Genomic DNA, 25,129 nt, shown 5'->3' on the forward strand with positions numbered 1-25,129 from the left:
AATATTTTAAATACAATTTAAATTGAGTAACATATTAAACGATTTATCCTTCTATCAAACACGAATGTTCCCTGGATCAAATGTCCTATTTTAATTATGTAATTACTTTATATTTATTTCTAACGGGTGCAGCGGAGCGCACGGGTACGGCTAGTAAATAATAATATGGTGAGGAGTGCTTATGCAGTTCTCTCAAATTATGTGCATTTTTCTAGCGATAAATATCACATCTCGAGGCTCGACTTCATCCAGTCCCTTATTCGCATTGTGGAAACCTGATAACCTCACTTATACAATATCAACTTTCATGAATAATTGACTTTTGCTTTATGTATTCTGTTGTAATTTTATTACTGCACACTAAAAAACCAGCGTACTGAAAGGTCTGGGTTCCATTCCAAGGTCAGTGTTGATAATAATCACTCGTTAAGTGCTTTGTACACGTGCGCATGCGCGCTCTGCGATCGATATTGCTGTCAACACAGGAAGCTATCAATGCAGTATGCCTACGGCGGGTGTGTAGACATTTTCCGTCGATGTTAAGTTACGTATTGCACGGCTAATATCATCTCTTCAACACAGAGAACGAGGTAAGATTTTCTACGGATAGCTTAGGTTTTGATTGTGATTATTTTTTTTTATCATTGTGGTATGACGTAGTTGTAGTGTAACATTCAAGCAATGACAGATTATTGGGATTCCCCGAAAATCTCGCCTCCCATCTTATGGGTTCTTTGTCTCGCTGCGTCCAGTGTTGCCAACGGTAGCATTTCTATCGTATTAAGTTGAGAAGGTGACGGGAAAACATTTATATACCGTACTTTTAAGGAAATTAAAAAGTGAAGCATTTCTAAAATCCGAGGTGCATGATCATGAATTGGGTTAATGCCCAAGCTGCTAACAGTTTCTCGTCAAGGGGATTGGATTTTTACTGTAGAACCTGGCTTAGGGGGTGACCCGGAGTGAATTCCCCACGTCCCAGGATTCCAGGATGTCCCCTCGGGAGGTTTTATACTTTTTAAACTAAAAAACACAACACTCAATATTATAATATTTAAATTTGATATGGCTTTTCAGTAACTAAACTAAATTCTGTTACGGATATATTCAGGCAGTTGTTTTTTTATGTAAGGAATTGATTGGTTGAAATTTAAGGAAAGACGTAGTCTCAAATACACTGTTATATCTAATTAATCACTGATGCCACAATTTATGAGCTATCCATCTGAAATTTGGTACAGATATTTACAATGACTGACTCTATTATGACATTTAATTGCAATACCTTACCACGTCAGGAAGCCTAATTACGAACCCACCTAACCTAACCTGATATCACGAAATATAACGAACATTTTTTTCATTATCTATTAAAGACATGGTTCTGAAATTTTGTACACATTTGCTCTACACCAGCGTTTCTCAAACTATGGTCCGCGGATCACCTGTGGTCCTTCTTCATTCTGAAGTTCACTGGCTGTCACGAGAAAGGTACGACAAGAAAGTACTGTCATTTGTAAAAGAAATTAACGACGATTTTACATCATTTTTTGCTGATGAGATGTGGCTAAGTACATTGGCAAATCTTTCAGATGTATTCTCAAAACTAACCAAACTAAATCTCTCTCTACAAGGTCCCTTGACTGTTCTCAATGCGCATGAGAAAATAAATTGGTTGGAGAGGAAATTTGGTTTGTAGGTCAAGTGTGTAAAACAGAGAATTTTTTCACCATTTCCAACCCTAGAGTTTTTTTTGGTTGAAAATGATCTCCTTTTTGGAAAAGAATTATGCAATGACATATATTCGCATCTCGAAACTCTGAGGTCACAATTTGAAACTTATTTTCCAAGTAAGTATGACGAATTTTCATGGGTTCGTGATCCCTTTCATTGCGATATTGAAACTAACAAACTTTCATTGAGTGAAAGAGAACAGTTAATTGAACTCTCGAATGACACCGGACTTAAAAATTCCAAGCGGAAGATATGGCTGAATTCTGGACCTCATCACAAGTAAAAAGTTAATATAGTGTACTGTACAATGGTGCTTTAGAGATTATAATTCAGTTTGGTTCTGGTATCTGTGTGGGAAAGGGCTTTCATCACTAACTCTAATAAAAAAAGTACCGAAATCGACTCGATGTATGTGACGATCTCCGACTTAAGCTTACGAGCATACATTCAAATATAGAACAACTGTGCAAGAATCGGCAGGCTCATCCATCTCATTAATGTGAGTACTACAACATTTATTTATTTTTTTTAGTTAACAAGTTAAAAATGATCCAAACTCTAATAAGTTGAATTATAAGATTAATTAATTAATTAATTTTCTTCTATTAACATTAACTCAGTTAATACTCATATAAAATTAATTAAATTAAATTTAATGAATTAATTCTATTTTAAAATATAAATATACTGGTATTACTATATGCTACAAAAATGATAAATTTGCTTTCGAATGTAACAAGAGTAAGGTGGTCCGCGGAACTGTTTTGACTTTAAAAAGTGGTCCTCACTTCAAAAATGTTTGAGAAACGCTGCTCTACACTATATGTAACAAATTCCTGCATACAGAATTGTAAAAATTCAATTGTTTTTTTTTTCAAAATAAATAAAAAAATGCAGTAGTATTTTTTTTTTAATATCATTGCTTTGCCAGAATAAAGTTTTTTAAATATTCACCTAAAACAAATTTTTGGAAGGAAATCTGCATTATGCAAAAATAAAGGAGTGTGCAAAATGTTATTACTTTATGTCAAATAGTTTCTGAGAAATGTTCTTTCTTTATTGAAAATTGGGTACATCGGATAACAAATCGTAAAGTTTGAATATGCATGCCTTATAATGATTATTTTTTTTTTACCTCTTGTGACTCACAAGAACAACAAGAGACGCTGTTTATAGCACACGAAAGAATTGATAAATCTATTATTCTAAATCCTGAAGAAGAAACATTTTTACAATTATTTTCTAGTCCAAGTCCCTCTCCAATCTTTTTTATAGAACTGCTTTGTGGTTCTTCTTGATTGAAACCAATTTAGACTAACATTTTGACCGTAAAATTTGATTGAGAGATTCATAACACTGTGTAATATTTTTTTAGACTAGATTTTAAAAAATGTGATTTTTGGTCAGTTTGGACCTATGATTGGTGCATAAGTTCATAGTGTTTTTCTGTACTTTCTTTCATTTAATAATACCACAGTCTAGTATATACAGTCACGAAGCTCAATATGTAGGGAATATGCAACCATAGATAGTTGCTAACCACTAGGATCGCTACTATCGCCTCGTAACAGATAATGCGAAATAGTACCGGCACAGTCTATTGTTCCTAGTACCCTCACAACTCAAGCTTTGTGACTGTATATACTAGACTGACACAGCTACCATAATAACGAAAAACGCCACGAACTTATGCACCACCCAATACATTTCTCCTTAAATCGTCTGAAATTTCAGTCTTGATTATTATTATTACTAACTGAAGAAGTCAGGAATGCTGTTTTTTTATTAACGTAGTTTTCAGTGCAAGTTTTGTTTAGCAAATATAATAATTTTGTTTACTAAAATAGTTACAGCATATTCATAAATGTATAAATATTTCACGGTATGATGCCAAAACATCAGATATTGTTTACTTTTCTTAAAAAGAAAATACGTATTGAGTAGTCAATGAAAAGTGCTTAACGATAGGAAATTATGATTGGTTGTATTTAGATCGCACTCCGGGTGATTCATTTTGTAAACTGTGTGAAATGCATTTCGAAGTTTTCAAAAAACTAGGTGAGTGTTCATATTGGTGCCTTTAAAAATTTCATAAAATCTACTGCAAGAAGTCTTCGTCTAATTTAATAAGTGAGTAATTACTTCTTAATGGTCTGCTAAATTTAGGCGGTTTGTGTAAAAAAGAGTGGGTCTATTTAACACCGGGTTTATGGCAGTGGCGTAGCATGAAATTTTGAGCAGGGGAAGCTAACTGAAGTTGTCTTTCATGCAATACGAGAAAACGTATTACAAAAATACAGTCTTAAAATAAATAGTAGTCAATTTCAAGTCAGCAGTCGAAGATTGGTTGGAACATCGTAAGTAACACCAATAAGGCATGACCTCAAATGGTACGTAGTAAAATATGATTTCACGGTTTACACATATCTCTTAACAAATAGACACGTATACGTATAACATTAGCTCACTCCCTGTCATACTTAGAGAAATCACAATATTAGTATCATTACGTAAGTATGCGTCTGTCTTTTGGTTGTGTCCTTCATTGACAGCAAGGGAGTCGGTCATTTGTTTTTTAAATCACACTTTTGTTCGTAAGTCTGTCTTGATAATACAATTATCCTAAAACAATTCAAGTAAATTAGTGTCAGGAACTGTTATTTCGCTCATTATTTATTATATCAGCCAAGTGCACACTAACACTTTAACTGAACACAACTGACGAAAAGGGATAACTCGGAAACTACTTATTTTAAATGTTAAAGCTAGCTTCTTGCGAGCCTTGCGACTAGGGTAGTTTGGTTAGAAAGGGATGGAAAATCTGCGGGGTGTGTTACACAGAAGAAACCGGCCTGCTTGGAAGCTGGTGTGTGCAGGCTTCTTGTTTACTGCTGCATCACAAATCATCCTGAGCTGCCGCATCGCAATGTTTAACGCGTAAATATAAATTCTATTAAAATTAATAAATAATTTTGTCCATAAACTGCAGGTTTATTATGAAATTATTATTAACTGGGGAAGCTAAGCTTTTTAGCTTACATTGACGCTACGCCACTGGTTTATGGGACAGTTCATATTCACCATGTTTTACGCAATAATATTAACATTTTTAAGTTAATGTAGCCGATCAACAATGAACGTTTTCAAAAATGAATTTGAAAACAATGAGGATTTTATATTCCGTAGTTATGATTCTGAAAAATAGAATATTAGAACATTAAATCGGCTTCGCTAGGATGTAACCTTATATGGTTAACGCTTAGAAGACTGAAAAATGTGATAACATTCACCCCATGTTATGGTATTGTACTAACTATAGCTAGAAGTTTATCAAAATATTATTTTGGCAGAATATTGTACTAACTCTAACTCTAAATTTATCAAACTGTATTCTTTTCTTACGCAAAGCTATTCGCATGTTTGATATGCTATCTCTTACATCTAAGATAGCAAAACAATGTCTATGCACTCAATTTTGTTTGATTACAGATAACAGTAATTTATCTTTTGATAACATTATCGCGGTTTCCAAACTGTGTTCCGTGACTCTCAAATAATCCTTGAGTTGTTTACATACAAAATATCAATATTATAATTTACAACTTATACCTTACAGTATGATCCAATTTAGAAGGGGGGAATGTGAAAGAGATTTTTTCCAATACAAGGAACGTCTCTTCCCTCCGGAAACTTCAATCACCCTCACCGTTCAACCTTCAAAGTAGCCTATATGTTAACGCAGCAACCATTAGGCAATTTTTGCGTTGAAGAGTATTTTTCCTGGACCAAAAATGGTAGGCCTACTATATATAAATTTGTGAATAACAAACGAGTATTTCCCTTAGACCAAAAATACGATACAAATGGAGTAAAAATAAAATCAAGTACTAAGATATAGTGTGCCACTGTAATACTGTGAATAAAATACTTAAAGACGAGTATTTTCCCTGCACCAAAAAATAGTAGTCTTCTGTAAATCTGTTAATAAAAGGCGAGTATTTCCCGTGGACCAAAAATAGGATACAGTGGAGTAAAAATAAAATCAGTGGCTAAGCTATATTGTGCGACCGTAGTACTGTGAATAAAATATTAAAAGACGAGTATTCCCCTGCACCAAAAAATAGTAGGCCTACTGTAAATGTATGAATAAAAGACGAGTATTTCCCATGGACCAAAAGTACGATACAAATGGAGTAAAAATAAAATCAATGGCTAAGCTATAGTGTACTACCGTAGTACTATGAATCAAGTACTAAAAGACGAGTATTCCCCTGCAACAAAAAATAGTAGGCCTACTGTAAATGTATGAATAAAAGACGAGTATTTCCCGTGGACCAAAAATACGATACAAATGGTGTAAAAATAAAATCAGTGGCTAAGCTATAGTGTGCCATCGTTGTACTGTGAAACAAATACTAAAATACGAGAATTTCCCTGCACCAAAAATAGTAGGCCTACTGTAAATTTGTGAATAAAAAACAAGTATTTCCCGTGGACCAAAAATAGGATACAAATGGTGTAAAAATAAAATCAGTGGCTAAGCTATAGTGTGCCACCGTTGTACTGTGAAACAAATACTAAAATACGAGAATTCCCCTGTACCAAAAAATAGTAGGCCTACTGTAAATTTATGAATAAAAAACGAGTATTTCCCGTGGACCAAAAATAGGATACAAATGGAGTAAAAATAAAATCAGTGACTAAGCTATAGTTTACTACCGTAGTACTATGAATCAAGTACTAAAAGACGAGTATTCCCCTGCACCAAAAAATAGTAGGCCTACTGTAAATGTATGAATAAAAGACGAGTATTTCCCGTGGACCAAAAATACGATACAAATGGTGTAAAAATAAAATCAGTGGCTAAGGTATAGTGTGCCATAGTTGTACTGTGAAACAAATACTAAAATACGAGAATTTCCCTGCACCAAAAATAGTAGGCCTACTGTAAATTTGTGAATAAAAAACAAGTATTTCCCGTGGACCAAAAATAGGATACAAATGGTGTAAAAATAAAATCAGTGGCTAAGCTATAGTGTGCCATCGTTGTACTGTGAAACAAATACTAAAATACGAGAATTTCCCTGCACCAAAAATAGTAGGCCTATTGTAAATTTGTGAATAAAAACCGAGTATTTCCCGTGGACCAAAAATAGGATACAAATGGTGTAAAAATAAAATCAGTGGCTAAGCTATAGTGTGCCATCGTTGTACTGTGAAACAAATACTAAAATACGAGAATTTCCCTGCACCAAAAATAGTAGGCCTACTGTAAATTTGTGAATAAAAAACAAGTATTTCCCGTGGACCAAAAATAGGATACAAATGGTGTAAAAATAAAATCAGTGGCTAAGCTATAGTGTGCCACCGTTGTACTGTGAAACAAATACTAAAATACGAGAATTTCCCTGTACCAAAAAATAGTAGGCCTACTTTAAATTTGTGAATAAAAAACGAGTATTTCCCGTGGACCAAAAATAGGATACAAATGGTGTAAAAATAAAATCAGTGGCTAAGCTATAGTGTGTCACCATAGTACTATGAATCAAATACTAAAAGACGAATTTTTTCCCCGGACCAAAACATTGTAGGTCTTCTGTAAATCTGTTAATAAAAGACGAGTATTTCCCGTGGACTAAAAATACAATACAAATGGAGTAAAAATAAAATTGGTGGCTAAGCTACAGTGTGACTAAAAGACCAGTGTTTTCGTAAAGAACGATATTTCTCCTGGACCAAAAAACAATACAAATGGAGTAGAAATTAGATTGAATCTTCCACCTCGCCACGCACCAGATAAGCTATATTTGATTTTCGTTGCGCTTTTTAACTGATCAAATTAAACTAGAGATGGAATGGCTTCATAAATGCACACAAGACACAAGTAAATATGCAATTTTTAATACACCACATTTTTTATACAATTCCACTCAATAAACAACTCTCACATACATGATTATGTGTCTTCATATATTGGCCAATAGCACTAAAGATCCCTTAATAGTTCAGACTTATAAAAAGTGTAACAAAGAATATAAGTATGCCATTAGGAATGCTAAGTTGAATGCTAATGTCAGACTTATTGAAGCTTCTGATAATAAATGCAGAACGGCATGGTCCTTAATCAAATTGAAAGCCACTCAACGTAAAAATAATAAGGTTGTTGTTACGTGTAATGAAGTTAGTGAGTATCTGTCCAATCATCCTGAAATTATAAATGCTCAGTTGGAACTATCTGATTCTTCAGTGAGTGAATTATTATCTAAATTTAATAAGCCCAAGTTGGTTTTCAAATGGAAATTTATTTCTACAGATGATGTTTTAAAAATTGTTTCTTCCATGAAAAACACAAACAGTAAAGATTATTATGATATTTATAATAAGTTTATGAAACACATCATTCAATGTATTGTAGATCCATTGACTGTTTGTATTAATGATTGTCTTAGCACTGGTGTATTTGCTGATGTTTTAAAGATTTCAAAGATGATGCCCATTTTTAAAAAGGGCAACGAAACGGAACCCAGTAACCATAGGTCAATTTCGCTCATTCCTGTTTTTGCTAAAATATTTGAAACTGCAATAAAAAATCAAATTTGTGAGTACTTTGAATCTAATAACATGTTTTCTAATTCTCAATATGGATTCAGCTCTAATTCTAATACAACCAAAGCTGTTATAAGTTTTATTAGTTACATTTTAGAAGTTCTTGAGGACCACAAATTTGGCTCTGATACATTTTGTGATTTAAGTAAGGCTTTCGACTGTGTTTCGCATGACGTTATATAGGGACATCATTTCATTTTTACTAACATTTTTAATATTAACCTGTCTATACCTTTAGAGAACCGGAAACACCGCTTGCTCCCCCCTCCAAGACTGGAGTTCGATGATATTGGCGTAAAACACAAATCACTCTACTAGGTATAGGATGGAAGAAAAGTAGTTCATCCATTTACGTAAACTAGGAAATATCGCGATTTTGAGTTTGATAATTTTCATTAGGTTTTTCTTTAATCAAAGTACAGTACTGTATTAAGAATAAGTGTTTTTACTCACGAAGTGAGTTATCCATGCGAACGTATTCATTATGCAGTGTATATTATACTGTCTACAGCACATTAGCGTACAATATAGAGAAAGAAGTTAAATTGAAAAATAATCATAATATGAATATTTAAACACAATTTTGAAAATGGTGGCCGTTCATTTCGATACAGGCTTCAGTTCTTTTGTGCATATTATCGCACTATACACTATTGCATCTAATTCCAATTGCCAGTTTCGTCCTTCGTACTAGTAACTCATGTTGAAATAATTCTGTACCTACTCTACGTACTGTGAATTCAATCTTCACTACTGCCCGACCCGCACAGATAAAATTACTGAGACATGCTATCTACTGTCCGTCCAAGTGGTTATGCCGCATGATTGTAGAAAGGGAGGAAATCACGTGACAGTTAATTACTTAACGAGGCCCTTTTATTTAAGTTAAATCAAACAGCTGTATAATATTACGTAAACGTCCAATTCTTAAGAGAAATTAATGTTTTCAGAAAAGAGCTAAGACAGCCCAGCTTTTACAGAGGGGCGAGCAGAAGCAGGTGGGGGAAATCGGGATGCGACGTAGGCAAACGGACAGTACCTGTGCGAAAATATGATTCAATATTGAAAGCTCTTTCGTCACTGGAAAACGCGAACATATTTCTGGAACGTACTATACCCAGTAACTCAGTACTGCTTGCTATCTGCGGTCTTGGTTCTGTGTGGAGTTGGAACTTCCTTAGTAGAAGGGGTGGGAGTGAAGTACATTAAAAAACTCAGGTACAATAAAAATTGAAGTAAAAATAAAATGATGTCCCTGTATTAGAAAAATTACAATATTATGGTATTAGAGGTAATGAATTGAAATTATTTGTATCTTACTTCAGTAACCGTCAGCAGTGTGTCTTCATTGATGGCAATAAATCTAAGCTCATGAAAGTAAAATATGGTGTGCCTCAAGGATCAATGTTGGATCCTATTCTGTTTTTAATAATGTTTAAATATTTGAAGTGCAATATCTCTGCTTATTCTGTGGTATTCGCTGATGATGCCACTTTTTTGACAAGCTGTGGTGATATTGATTAATTGGAAACTCTTACTAATTCAGTTTTTGATGACTGCAAAAAATGGTTTAGTTTCAATAATTTTTTTAAATGAAAGTAAAACTGCACCTCTGTTATTTAGTAGTACAGTCATGGAAAATAATAACTTTAAACTTCTTGGTATTGCTGTGAAGGCACACTTACCTGGACAGACCATATTGATTTTGTTTGTAAAAAATTGTCAAGAGTAATATTTCTTCTGCGAAATTTGAAAATGTATGCAACATAGCACTGTAGTTCCAAACTCGGCCACTTAACTGTCATGTCCCATCTTTAAAAAAAAAAAACAAGTATAGTGCAATAGGAAGACATCACTGTCCGTTACTTACAGACTTACAGACTTGACAACTGACCTTTCGAACAAGCTGCAGTGTGTGCACAATATGTGTGTCAGATTCATCAGCAATGCTCACAAATTTGACCACATTACACTCTCGTTCAAATCTTTATCCTGGCTGCAACTTAGTAACCGTAGAACACTTCGTTCGCTGTCTCTTCTGTTTCGAGTTCTCCACACTTCTACTCCAAATTATTTTCGTTCCCGGTTTAACTACTTATCCTCCAATCACAATCTAAACACCAGGTCACAGGAGAGCCAAATCCTAGCAATTCCTGTCCATAGAACATCCCACTATTCATCCTCTTTTACTGTCTCAGTCCCCCGTGAATGGAATTCTCTACCTCAGAAGATTAGGGGCTGCCAGACAATAACCACTTTCAAGAAAAGGCTAAACGATTTCTTACGGGCGCAGTCAAATTGAAGTTATAATAAGTGATCGAGTTTAATAATTTAATTTAATTTAGGTATGACTATCATTATTATTATTATTATTATTATTATTATTATTACATAATTATTTTATTGGTGTTGTGAAGATGAAAAGAATTGTCATTGTATTATATTAATTGTGTATTATATTGTCTTGTATTGTAGTATAGTATTGCTTTGAATTGTATTGTATTGTATTAATTGTGTTATATTCATAGCAATGTAGTAATTTTCTATCATACTGGTTGAGTGGAAGAGAAGGCCGAATGGCCTTAACTCTGCCAGTTAAAATAAACCATTATTATTATAAACCATTATTACATACTGTCAGTTTTAATTGAGAGTATATCCAGCAGAGGGCTTCTGAGATGAGTGCTGCCAATATGTGGAAAGGAAAATAAGCGATCAATGACAGGTTAGGTTTGGTTTGTTCAGGATTTTAGATAGACAGGCAGACAGACAGACAGTTAGAGCAGGGCGGGTAGACAGACAGACAGATCCCTAATAATAACTGATCGGAACTACTTAATAATTCACGCGGAAGAACTTTTTCTTCGAAATCTTGTCAATGTGTGACCACGGCTCAGCCATCTTACTTCTGCGTGCTAAATTACATCACCATATTCACTAATATGAATTAATCATCCAGTGCAAAATCAGTCCAGGTTTCACTGAAAGACCTGTGGTCAAGAAATAAAGCTCTAAAATCGCTATTGATTTAAGATACAAATTTTTAATTTTTACAAGAACAAAGATGGGCGAATGTGGCCTGCGGGTCGTAGTTTGGGCGGCCATGATATAGAGTAAATATGACACAGCTACGTTAGTTCGCTTCCTTGCTTGCGGTGAAAATCACCGAAGTGTAACCATTCTACTGCTCATAACAGCTTATTCGTCACGGATGATAATGGCTCCTACAATACAATTTTTTTTAATATAGGGAAACATGACGGTTTATACTTTTACACAATGTATTATTTTGTCGCTTATTTCACGATGTTATATGCGAATACCCGAAGATTATGGAATTCATGAGAGCAAGGAGGTTGTATTGTTGAGATGAGTCAGGGATCCGCCACCGTTCGCCTTGTAATAGGGGAAAACCCTGGGAAAATACCGACCAGGTAACTTCCGAGCGGGAATTTGGATCCATGCCTAAAGGCTAAAGGCAGCCTCAGAACACGGCCCAGCAGTGATCCCAACATCGAGTGTCACGGACTCTTATTTCATTTTGGCGGACCTCCAACCGTCAACTGTTTTGTATAATTTAGGCTAGTAATCATGTTCCACTCGTTAAAGATTAATTTACGTAATGTAGTGAATGAAACATCCTCGATAAATTGACAATAAATATTTCAGTTTTAGCTTTTGCTTATATTAAAAATTGTCAGTGGGAAGAAAAAACACATTCATTCATTCTATGGCAGTGGTACATAGGAGATCGCGAATTCTTACATTTTCGAAAGAAAGAAATATAATTACATATAAGAGATTTTATTATTTGCTGTATCACTATTTAAGTTATTTAATAGGGCAAAAATCTGAAAATCGATAAATATATCACACTAGCTGAAAGCACCGGGCGTTGCCCGTGTTGTCTTTTTTTTTTTTTTTTTTTTAATTAAACTGGTTGTTAGACTTTTCGGAAATCTCAGAAACTCAACAACAGACAACCAAAACGAATTGTCTTTAAAAAGCTTTCCTCGTCCATCAACATGAATCTTTACTTTAGCGTCACTTACATGAATAATGAACTTCTTAGCCAAAATGCCTGAAAGGATTAACTCAATTTAAAACAACTGTAGATCAGGAAACGAAAGAAAACATTCATCACGTGCCTTACTTTAAAATGTTTTTTTTTTTTTTTTAATTTGTGTATAATAATAAGAAAGACACTCTTTCAGCTTTCCCAGTAACGGGACTGCCTCATTGGACTTACTTACTTACTTACTTACTTACTGGCTTTTAAGGAACCCGGAGGTTCATTGCCGTCCTCACATAAGCCCGCCATCGGTGCCTATCCTGAGCAACATTAATCCAGTCTCAAAAGTGTGATTTAGAAAACAAATGACCGACTCCCTTGCTGTCAATGATGGACACAACCAAAAGACAGACGCATACTTACGTAATTATACTAATACAGTATCTATTGACCGTTAATATTGTGATTTCTCTAAATATGCCAGGAAGTGAGTTAATGCAGTGTTCTGTAACCTTTTTATACTCACGGCATACTCTAGATGGGCCTAGACTCAACACGGCACAACAAAATATTAATCCCCTCAGAAACATATTATGTGACTGTGTTAATATAATTACGTAATGTAATTAAATGTATTATTATTATTATTACCATTTTAATATTATCCTCCCATCTACGTCTCGGCCTCCCCAAAGGTCTTTTTCCCTCCGGTCTCCCAACTAACACTCTATATGCATTTCTGGATTCGCCCATACGTGCTACATGCCCTGCCCATCACAAACGTCTGGATTTAATGTTCCTAATTATGTCAGGTGAAGAATACAATGCGTGCAGTTCTGCGTTGTGTAACTTTCTCCATTCTCCTGTAACTTCATCCCACTTAGCCCCAAATATTTTCCTAAGCACTTTATTCTCAAACACCCTTAACCTATGTTCCTCTCTCAGAGTGAGAGTCCAAGTTTCACAACCATACAAAAGAACCGGTAATATAACTGTTTTATAAATTCTAACTTTCAGATTTTTGGACAGCAGACTGGATGATAAGAGCTTCTCAACCGAATAATAACACGCATTTCCCATATTTATTCTGCGTTTAATTTCCTCCCGAGTGTCATTTATATTTGTTACTGTTGCTCCAAGATATTTGAATTTTTCCACCTCTTCGAAGGATAAATCTCCAATTTTTATATTCCCATTTCGTACAATATTCTGGTCACGAGACATAATCATATACTTTGTCTTTTCGGGATTTACTTCCAAACCGATCGCTTTACTTGCTTCAAGTAAAATTTCCGTGTTTTCCCTAATCGTTTGTGGATTTTCTCCTAACATATTCACGTCATCCGCATAGACAAGAAGCTGATGTAACCCGTTCAATTCCAAACCCTGCCTGTTATCCTGAACTTTCCTAATGGCATATTCTAAAGCGAAGTTAAAAAGTAAAGGTGATAGTGCATCTCCCTGCTTTAGCCCGCAGTGAATTGGAAAAGCATCAGATAGAAACTGACCTATACGGACTCTACTGTATGTTTCACTGAGACACATTTTAATTAATCGAACTAGTTTCTTGGGAATATCAAATTCAATAAGAATATCATATAATACTTCCCTCTTAACCGAGTCATATGCCTTTTTGAAATCTATGAATAACTGATGTACTGTACCCTTATACTCCCATTTTTTCTCCATTATCTGTCGAATACAAAAAATCTGATCAATAGTCGATCTATTACGCCGAAAACCGCACTGATGATCCCCAATAATTTCATCTACGTACGGAGTTAATCTTCTCAAAAGAATATTGGACAAAATTTTGTACGACGTCAACAAAAGTGATATTCCTCGAAAGTTACCACAGTTGTTTTTGTCCCCCTTTTTAAAAATAGGTACAATTATGGACTCCTTCCATTGTTCTGGTACAATTTCCTTTTCCCAAATAGCAAGTACAAGTTTATAAATTTCGCTATATAATGCACTTCCACCCTCTTGTATTAATTCTGCTGGAATTTGATCGATACCTGGGGACTTGTACTTTTTCAGATTTTCTATCACAATTTCGACTTCTGAAAGCGTGGGTTCGGATATAAATGGCTCAGCAGTTTGTATTTCAATTTCGTCCGATCATTTCTGTTTGGCCTATGTACATTTAGTAGTCGCGCAAAATAGTTTTTCCATCTGTTTAGGATTGATGGAGAGTCTGCAAGCAAGATTAAATGTATTATTATTATTATTATTATTATTATTATTATTATTATTATTATTATTATTATTATTGTCATAAAACAGAAATCGACTCTTGCATTTATTAAGAATTTATTAACTTTAAATTCACTGTATAAAATGCACATTTATATTACTAATATTAAAGTAAATAACTCTACTCACACCTTCAATGTGATACTTGGGCCTGCTTAGCTGCACACAGGAGGCTGATCTGTGGCGGAATCGTTAACAGTGCAAGCCTCATTTCTTCATCGATGGATTTGAGTCTCTCCCTCTTTGATGTTTTAATTTTCAGTTAACGTCGAGAAGCCTAGTTCACACATATATTATGTAGTTGAAAATGGTAATAACATATTAACTGCCAACTCGGAGATAGCCGGGTATTCACTCCTTATTGACAACCAAAATGTTTCCAAAGGCACTTCGAGAAGTTTTAATTTCAATATTCTGTCTGCTTTTAAATCTGCTAGTTCCTCTTGTACGAGTATATTATTCGGAAGATGTTTTGACTTCACAATGAATGAATCACGAACCCAGTAAAAATCTTGAACACCCTCTCCGAAATAATTCTTGAACTTCTGCTTGCAAGATTTCTAAATGTTCTTTAATTAAGTCCATCAACACTTTATTACCTCAGCAAGGGGCCATATAGTTGGGAACATCTCAAACGACCGATTTTCAGGCATTAACAACGTTTCAGCTATTATGTTTTTTTTTTTTACGATAAGTTCGGCTACCATATAGCTAGCTTCCTGTACTTTTTGTGAAACCTGTACCGACATCGTCATGAGAGTCACTTGTTTTTTTTTTATTTTGTTCCAACAACTGACGATAATAATATACATCTTCGTTTGACAGAAAGGAATGTTTTGTTACCAAATGTCGTTTCAATTTACTGAGAACCATAGCACTACTGAGATTTTCACCACACACAACACACTCGGGGATTGGGCATGTTTTGTCAACACACCATTTTAATTTAAATTAATTTTCGAGTCACACCTTTCACCTTGTGAAGGCACACCGGCTGCGGAACACTGAGCTAATGTTATACGTATATGTTAGAGATATGTGTAAACAATGAAATCATACTATACTATACTGTTTGGTAATGTAAACATAAGCACGTTGGTGTCATGCCCGTGATTGGCTCCCAGTCGAAACAATCACATGATGCAAGAAAATACTGTAAAGTTCGTATTTGGAAACCATAATCTTGTATTATTTGAAAATAAGAAATTGAATTCTAGTTGTTACATACGATGAAATATATAACTTCACTTTTATGTAAAACGCCATGTAAAAGAAAAGTTATTTTTATATTATGTTACGTACTATGAACGCGGAAGAATACCAACAGTAATACCGAGGTAGTCTGTTCTTGTAACAAGCTGGCGTCACTTGAGCTCGTAGTTGTTCACGTTAGCACGTGGTACTGAAGTATGGCTTCTGCATCCTCGGTGTGTGTGGTTATTAATCATAAGAGTGGAAACCCTCTCAAAAGCGGTGAAAAACAAATAGTCTTAAATGTATATAATAAGTTAAGTGAGGTTTAATTACAGTAATTATAAAGTAAATGTTTCCTAAGCAAACGAATGCATAGTAGTGAGGTTAGGCCTACTTGACGAGTAACGGGAAATGTTTAACATGAAACAGAATGTACAACATTAGGCGGGAACACGTACTGAGAATCTATGGCGCCAAACAGCGGCCAATGAAGCCTCACTTCAATCACGTGCTATTGTTTACATTAGGATTTTTCTTACAGCGAAAAGATTATACGTACCATTTGAGGTGATGCCTTATTGCTGTTACTTATGAGGTTCCAAGCAATCTTCGGACTGCTGACTTGACATTGAATACCACTCATTTTAAGACTATACTTTTGAAATATGTTTCCTCATATGTAATGGAAGACAACTTGAGTTAGCTTCCCCTGCTCAAAATTTTATGCTACACTACTGCCATTAGCTTTAATTTTGTTATGATCGCCTTCCTTTGGATTTAACACAGTTCCGAACATGTTTCCCATATCGATGTTGTGATTCAAATGCATAAGTTATATTTATTACGCATGTTGACTCGCACACATTTATTTATTCACTAATTCGTTGACGTACTGAATATTAACAGAATGACTAATTCATCCTCTTATCCAGCCCTGTCTATAAGTTTCTAAGTCAAGAAGTGTGTTGAATTATGGAAATTACAAAATGAAAATGAATTATTTCTTCAGATCAAAATTTCAAATTAAAACTTATGCAAAATGCTGACAAAACCATGTGACAAAATCATAGTTTCTCTTTAAAAAAAAACTAGAAATTACTTTGTTTTAGGTCTGATAGTTGATCTAGATTAACGTAAATGAGGTTTGAAAATATAGTGTTAATTAGATTATGAGAAATTGTTAAAGTGAAATTCTAAGAAATAATAAGATTCTAATACATAACATTCATCGTTTAGTGATATTCCATATGAAGAGTCCACTGCAAGAATGATGGATGTCACTTTCTTGTCGAAAATAAACCAAGACTGCCAATGCATAGCTTAAGACATACAGAATGTACATAGAGAGTTATATGGCATTAACACTGATAATCATTGTCCAGTAATGATCGGAAAATCACAGTTAAGCTTTGAGCGCTAAGCATTTCAAACTTTCAATTGCTTCTCCTGCAAAATGTATTGCAAATGACATCCATCATTCTTGCAGTGGACTCTTCACATAAAATGGGCAATGCAATTGGTCTAAGCATACACAAATAAATTTATGGATAATTTCTGCAAGATTGACATTTATTTATAATTCATTACACATCTCTAACAATAAAATGTCATTCTCGTTGTGATATGATGTGACATAGTAGTTCTCGAGATGTCACCCAGGAACACGGTGTTGAGTGATGTAGTAGTTCTCGAGATGTCACCCAGGAACTCGGTGTTGTCTGATGTAGTAGTTCTCGAGATGTCACCCAGGAACTCGGTGTTGTCTGATGTAGTAGTTCTCGAGATGTCACCCAGGAATTCGGTGTTGTCTGATGTAGTAGTTCTCGAGATGTCGCCCAGGAACTCGGTGTTGTCTGACGTAGTAGTTCTCGAGATGTCGCCCAGGAACTCGGTGTTGTCTGACGTAGTAGTTCTCGAGATGTCACCCAGGAACTCGGTGTTGTCTGATGTAGTAGTTCTCGAGATGTCGCCCAGGAACTCGGTGTTGTCTGATGTAGTAGTTCTCGAGATGTCGCCCAGGAACTCGGTGTTGTCTGATGTAATAGTTCTCGAGATGTCACCCAGGAACTCGGTGTTGTCTGATGTAGTAGTTCTCGAGATGTCACCCAGGAACTCGGTGTTGTCTGATGTAGTAGTTCTCGAGATGTCACCCAGGAACTCGGTGTTGTCTGACGTAGTAGTTCTCGAGATGTCGCCCAGGAACTCGGTGTTGTCTGATGTAATAGTTCTCGAGATGTCACCCAGGAACTCGGTGTTGTCTGATGTAGTAGTTCTTGAGATGTCGCCCAGGAACTCGGTGTTGTCTGATGTAGTAGTTCTCGAGATGTCACCCAGGGACTCGGTGTTGTCTGATGTAGTAGTTCTCGAGATGTCACCCAGGAACTCGGTGTTGTCTGATGTAGTAGTTCTCGAGATGTCACCCAGGGACTCGGTGTTGTCTGATGTAGTAGATCTCGAGATGTCAACCAGAAAATCGGTGTCGTCTGATGTAGTAGTTCTCGAGGTGTCACCCAGCAATTCGGTGTGAGGTCACCCAGAAACTCGCTGCGATGTGATGTAGTAGTTCTCGAGATGTCACCCAGCTTGTCGCTTTGGTCTGACATATTAGTTCTCGAGATGTCACCCAACTTGTCGCTTTGGTGTGACATAGTAGTTCTCGAGATGTCACCCAGCTTCTCACTATGATGTGATGTAGTTTTCGAAGTGTCACCCAGCAACTCGGTGTGAGGTCACCCAGCAACTCGCTGCGATGTGACGTAGTAGTTCTCGAGATGCCACCCAGCAACTCGGTGTGTTGTAATGTAGTACAGCTCCATATAATCTTCATTTCAGACGACATTACTGATGGTATTTTGTATTCATATTCTTCTAGGTTGTAATTGTAACAGTTTATAGTTTTTCACTGAAATTATGTTTAACATTTTGTGTCTATTTTTGTGTGTTAATTTGATGTAATTTTCTTATTAGAATGAAGATTTGTCAATCTTGGAAGACTCTTTGCAGAAGTTTTGACATTTTATGAATAACCTCTTTCTTCATTTGATGCTATCTTCACATAATATTCTTCTATGATGAATAGATGATTATTACAAGCTGATTTGTTGTTGATTGATGGAGGAGGATTGATTGAAGTAGGAGTAGTTAGTGATAAAGTGGGTTCGTTTCTCATGAGGGAAGAAGATGTGATTTATTTCCTTGGTTTTAGCGATTAGTGATTGTAGAAGGTATGGTCATCTTTTATAGGGTTTGGATTTCTTTTTCATTGAAGAAAGTGTGGCGATTTGAGAAGTTCGTTGTTATTTTGTCGATGAATAAAGTTTTCTTATGTAAAAATTTTACTTCAAATGAAGTATTGAAGTTGAGAGCAGGATATTTTTATTCAAGAGAAATTTTAAGATATTTCTATAATTCAGAGATGTGTTTTTTTTTCTCGTGTTAGTGATGTGATTTTTTATGAAGATGATTTTTTTGTGGATATGATTTTTTTTTTCACATGGTGGCGATGTGATTTTTTTTAAGCTGGATTTTATTTTCACGTGTTGGTTGAAATTTCTTTTAAAATTTGTGAATCATTTCTATATATTTGTTTTAAAATACATCGCATGCATTACAATTTGTAATACAGCGATTCGGTTTCCTTACTTCTGATGCTTATGTCTCACCAAAAGCAGTGTTTACAGAAAGCACAGAGGTAGGGCTCCATGCTTTCTGTATTGTTCCAAGAGAGACTGAACCACGCTTTATCATCTCGTTGCGCATGTTCAGTCCTCGGGTAGAGACACCCGGTGGCCATTCAGACTAGGCGGAGGCATAGAGAATGCCTGCATTTTGTAGCAGGGTTAATTTCTCTCCACTTCCAGTCAGTTGCCCTACCAACTGGTATCAGTCAGGTGTGATCTGTTAATATTAGTTTGGTTGTGCGCAGTTTACACTGCATTACATTTTACATGCTGGTTTTTGTTCATATAAGTAAAATAAATGTTCTCGATGAAATTATTGACAAAGATGTAATATGTGATTGTCTTTGCCTTTGCAATCACTGTTATTTTGGAATTTTGACACCGATCTATTCTTAGTTACTTTGGTGCGTATGTACCACCAAAAATTATGTTTACACAAAGCATAGATGTAGGGATCTATGCTTTCTGTACTCTTTGGAGCGAGATTCAGCCATAATTTATTATCTCGTTCCATTTATCCACTTCTGGGGTAGAAACACCCGGTAACCATTGAAACATGGCTGAACAACCCACAGCCGTTCATCTTTTTGTGGCAAAGTTAATTCCTCTCCTCATCTCGGAGGGAACTGATCTCAAGCCACCTTCCAGTCAGTTGCCCTACCAACTGATATTAGTCAGGTTTGAGCTGTTCTTAATAGTTCCATTGACTTCAGTTTCCATCACGGATTATATTGACGATAGTAGGCCTAACTTAATATAATTGCGTTGACTTTAGAAATAAACGGATGTGATGTGATTGTCACATTTCCGTTATGAAGTTTATTGCTTGATTTAATTTTCTGTAGATTGAATTACAAATTATAACACATTTGAGTGTATCTCGTTACGATTTAATTTCGTAACCTATTCCTCTATCGTGGGATGCAAGATTTTTAGTTAAATGTCTTCCGATAACTAAAACAGAAATCCTGTTTCATTCTGGTTGTTGCCGGGGCTCTATGCTTCCGCCTAATAATCATGAATTGCCTTCGATCAATTCGAACTTTTATTAACTGTACATAGGCTAAACCATATCTTTATATTTCATTTCATTTAATTTACGAAGTTATAAGAAGCAATTAAAACGAACCCCAGCAACGCGAAGAGAATTAAAATTTGGATTTTCATCCTCGCTGCTAAACAAATTCCTACCCCAGCCACCAACTTCCCAAACCCCAGCCACACCCCTACCCAGCCCCAGTCTCCACACCACCCGCAGTAGCCACTGGCGTAGCTCAGGCGGTAGCTTGTTTTCCTGCCGATCCGGAGGTGCAATCGAGCCTGGGTTCGACTCCGACTTGGGCTGATTACTTGGTTGAGTTTTTTGCGAGGTTTCCCCAACCGTATGGCGAATTTCAGGTAATTTCTTGACGAATCCTCGGTCTTGTCGCCAAAAACCATCGCACTGTCATAAGTTTAATGTTGGTAGTTGATACAGAGTCATTAAAAAAACCCCACCAAACACCCCAGTCCCCACCCTAAACCCGGTTCCCTACTCAATTCACCTCCAAACCCTTACCCACCCCCAGTTCCCACACTCCTACCCACCCACGCCAAGATCCCAACCCCTATCGACCCACCTCCACTTCCCATCCCTGCTCACCCACCCGCCAGTTCCCATCCTATCCACCCACCCCCAGTTCCCAAACCCCTACCTACCCCAATTCCCACACCCCTACCCACCCACCCCCAGTTCCCATCCCTACTTACCCACCCCCAGTTCCCATCCCTACTCACCCACCCCTAGTTCCAACCCTATCCACCCACCCACTCCCAGTTCAGTTCCCAAATCCCTATCCTCCGCAATTTCCCACAGCTCTACCCACCCACTCAATTCCCACACCCTACCCACCCAACCCACAGACCCCACATCCCATCCAACTAACCAGGCCCCTTCCCCAGTCCCCGTAATATCTACAAGGAGTTGTACCACCATCATCTACGGCGAATGCGATCCAGTAGTTCGGGAAGTGCGCCAGATGTTGTTCCACCACCATGAAAAGAAAGAAACGGTATGGTTAGTACACTATCTACCAAAAAGTAATTGGGCACCTAGGATTTTACGTGTTAGATGCCATGTTTCGGCGGCTACTATGCAGTGGTATGCAGACAATAATGTTCACCGGTTGGACTGGCCTGCACAGAGTCCTGATCTCAATCCCATTGAACACCTTTGAGACGAATTGGACCGGCGATTGAGGTTTCGGGAAATTCGGCCAACTTCCATTGTCCAACTGAGTGCCATGTTGCAAGAGGAATGGCGACGCATTCCAGTGGATATCCTACACAAACTAGTGGAGAGCATGCCTGACAGGGTGGCTGCTGTTACAGCAACAAGAGGTGGTACCACGAGGTTCCAAAGGGGCAAAAATCAGTGCCCAATTACTTTTTGGTAGATAGTATATATTGCCTGTAACCAACTAATTAACTAACTGTACCTACTTCATAAGAAATAAGTTCCATAAAACGAGTCGCCAAATAACGCCAACTATGACCATAAGTTAACTTGAGGGAGCCTTTGACATGTGCGGGCTGTATGGTGTTGTACCAGCGCCTTCTAAGGCGAGGACGTAGGGTTGCCTGTGTCTAACACAAACCACAGTGTTGGCATTCATGCAACTATGCCCTTTCTTGTACACTGACGATATCTGAGCCTACTAATTGATAGTGATCCATAATTGTTTTAGTAAGTGTGTCTTCTTTAGTTATTACGTATCTTAATAGATGGCGAAGACAATAGTCAGTGTTAGTCGTACATAAATATAGACCTACCCGTATTATAGAGTTAAATTTTTCATACCACTCTGTTGATTGAAAAAAACAACGCTGGGTTTAGCTCGAAACCGCTGATATTGTCAGTAATGAGATTAATTTATGGTTAATCCACATAATAATTTTCCCTGACACTTTTTGACCACACCAATAATGGTGCTACCTATTGAGAACTAGTGACTCTTTCAAAGTTTGTCCATTTTTTTTATATCTTTGGCTCTGACTTATCCCGTGGTTGGAAATTTCGCTTACATGATAGTAACTATTAATACACAAATTCATAATCTTAATAAAATTAAATCAAAAGGAATTAAATCACTACCAAATAAGTAACACAAATTACCTCAATAAAATGAACCAGATATAGAAAATATAAATAAAAAGCATAAAAAAATATTAATCGTAGATCAGATATCTTTGAACGCCAGTGTACATTCGCTGTAGCTGAAGCTCTTTTGGTTCTGTGTTCAAGTAGAGTACAGGAGTCGTGCTAGATCTCCTTCAGCTTGGTCGCACCAAGTGTAACCGACAGAACATATCGTAGATGAATAATGGGCACTTATGGCTCCATTTTTAAAGTAGGCGATAGAAGTCTTACTAGACATTCTTTATATTGGCCCAACTCGTACAACTAAGTACATTATACACATCATGTTCGCCGTTAAGTGGAGCTACTTGTGGCTAGAAGTGTTTACCAAGTGACAGGAATCTGACAAGATCTCCTTCACCATGGGCATTTCACTTGCGACCAAGTATTGCTCGTCCATAAACACATATACACACCCGCACATTGTCCCTGTTTTGTTATTTAGGAATTGAGCCACAATGTTAATCACGTAGAGTACAAAAGTCATGGTAGACCTCCTTCAGCCTTGTTGTAACCGTCTGAGCATATCCTAGACAATACTGAACCACTTATGGCACCTTATTGAACGTAGCTAATAGAAGTCTTACCAGACAACCTTTTTATAGCCAATACATGCATTATATACAGCATGTTCGACACGAATGTGGAGGTCTTTTGCCTCTGTGTTCACGTAGAGTACAGGAGTCGTGCTAGACCTCCTTCACCCTGGTCACTACAAGTGCAACCGACAGAACATATTGTAAATGAATAATGGGCACTTATGGTTCCATATTAAACGTAGGTGATAGCAGTCTGTTATGTGTCATGTTAAGTGGAGCTATTTGTGACTCCAAGTGTTTACTAAGTGACAGGAGCCCGACAAGATCTCCGTCAACATGGCCATTTCACGTGCAACTAATTACTTCTCATTCAAACACACACACACACACACACACACACACACACACACACACACATTGTCACTGAATTAAGCCATGTTAGTCGCAATTTTAGATATATTTTTTATTTTTCACTTTGTTTCAATTTAATATATTTTAATTTAATTTTTGTTGCTTGCTTTTCCTTTTATTAACTTCACATTAAAAGTTTAAAATTCATTATCTTCGTTTGTAGGCTTGCAAAACAGGAAGGTCTCCACTCAAGCATTTTATTTATAACGGTCATTGACTAGACACGCAAATAGAGCTGCGGTTCTTAATATCGCCCTCTGTATTAATTATTTACATGGTCTTGTGAAATGGCGTTGAAAATATAACACTTAAGATATATTTATTTGGTCGTGTTTCGGGAATAAGAAGAAATCTAGAAACAACTATTAATTGACGTCTTCCTTATCATTTCCTTCCTAATCATATTATGAACCATAACATTCGTAGTAGAAATCTTCCACTCGATGTTCCTCCGCCGTAAAGCCTAAGTCAGAGATGAAGGTGATAATGAGCGAGAGGTAACTGGAGATTTTGCATGACGGAGAAAGACGTCACTTAAAATTTAGTTATTACAAAGAATTTAATTATGGACATCTAATACTAAAATAAGAATAATAATATATGTAATGTATAAAAATATAAATAATAATAATATATACAGTATATACAATAAAACAACAACAGCAACAATAATAATAATAATAATAATAATAATAATAATAATAGTAATGAAACAGATTTGAGTCTTACCTTCTTTATTTTGGCGACAAGCCCTATGAGGACCGAAGCCGCGGAAAGTGTTCGCCTATTTCCGTCCGCCCCTTTTTTCCAGACTTCGCCCTCAGTTTTCTTTGAAGTACAAATATCTTTTCAGATTTTCCCAAACCGGGTCAGAGGCCCAAATTTCGTACAAAACTTCCAGTCGCTGTTCCTCCGCCGTCAGGCCTAAGTCAGAGTCGTCTCTGTCCGTACTGGACGGTCCAGCAGGCTGCGAGGCGCCCTCCGAGGGAGCCCTCCCCGCACCCGCACCCTGCTGGCTGTCGAGTCTGTCCGTACTGGACTCATCCTGCCGACTCGACTGGGGAGGACTATCGTCTGTACTCTGTGGGGGGGGGCAGTGTATGTGCCTTGGCCGCCCGCTGTAGAAGGTGACGCCTTCGCTTCCCCCTGAGGGTCCTCAGAAGGAAGGTCAAACGTCACTCTCGGGCGCGGACGGTCGGCCCCCTGTTCTTTCTGAGTACCCTTTTTGAGAATACCACGGGGGGAGGCGGGGGTGGTGGCGGATTGGATGAAGATGCAAACGCACGTCCTCCCTTCCTTCCGAGGTCCCCCAGTAAACGCTGGTCCTCGGTTCGCAACTCCTGGCGCAAACGCACGTCCTCCCTTCCTTCCGAGGTCCCCCAGTAAACGCTGGTCCTCGGTTCCCAACTCCTGGCGCAAACGCACGTCCTCCCTTCCGAGGTCCCCCAGTAAACGCTGGTCCTCGGTTCCCAACTCCTGGCGCAAACGCACGTCCTCCCTCCCTTCCGAGGTCCCCCAG

General features: G+C 37.0%; 1 protein-coding gene across 1 annotated transcript in view; it reads left to right on the top strand.

Moving 5' to 3' along the window:
- The first annotated feature begins 444 nt into the window (after nt 1–444).
- LOC138692235 (uncharacterized) overlaps nt 445–25,129 on the top strand; it is a 75,367-nt gene continuing 50,682 nt past the window's right edge. Inside the window, exon 1 of the mRNA XM_069815368.1 lies at nt 445–590. The gene's annotated coding sequence lies outside the window, so the exon portion shown is untranslated. The remainder of the gene's footprint in view (nt 591–25,129) is intronic.

Source organism: Periplaneta americana, chromosome 16 (assembly GCF_040183065.1).
Source record: "Periplaneta americana isolate PAMFEO1 chromosome 16, P.americana_PAMFEO1_priV1, whole genome shotgun sequence".
Lineage (NCBI taxonomy): Eukaryota > Metazoa > Arthropoda > Insecta > Blattodea > Blattidae > Periplaneta > Periplaneta americana.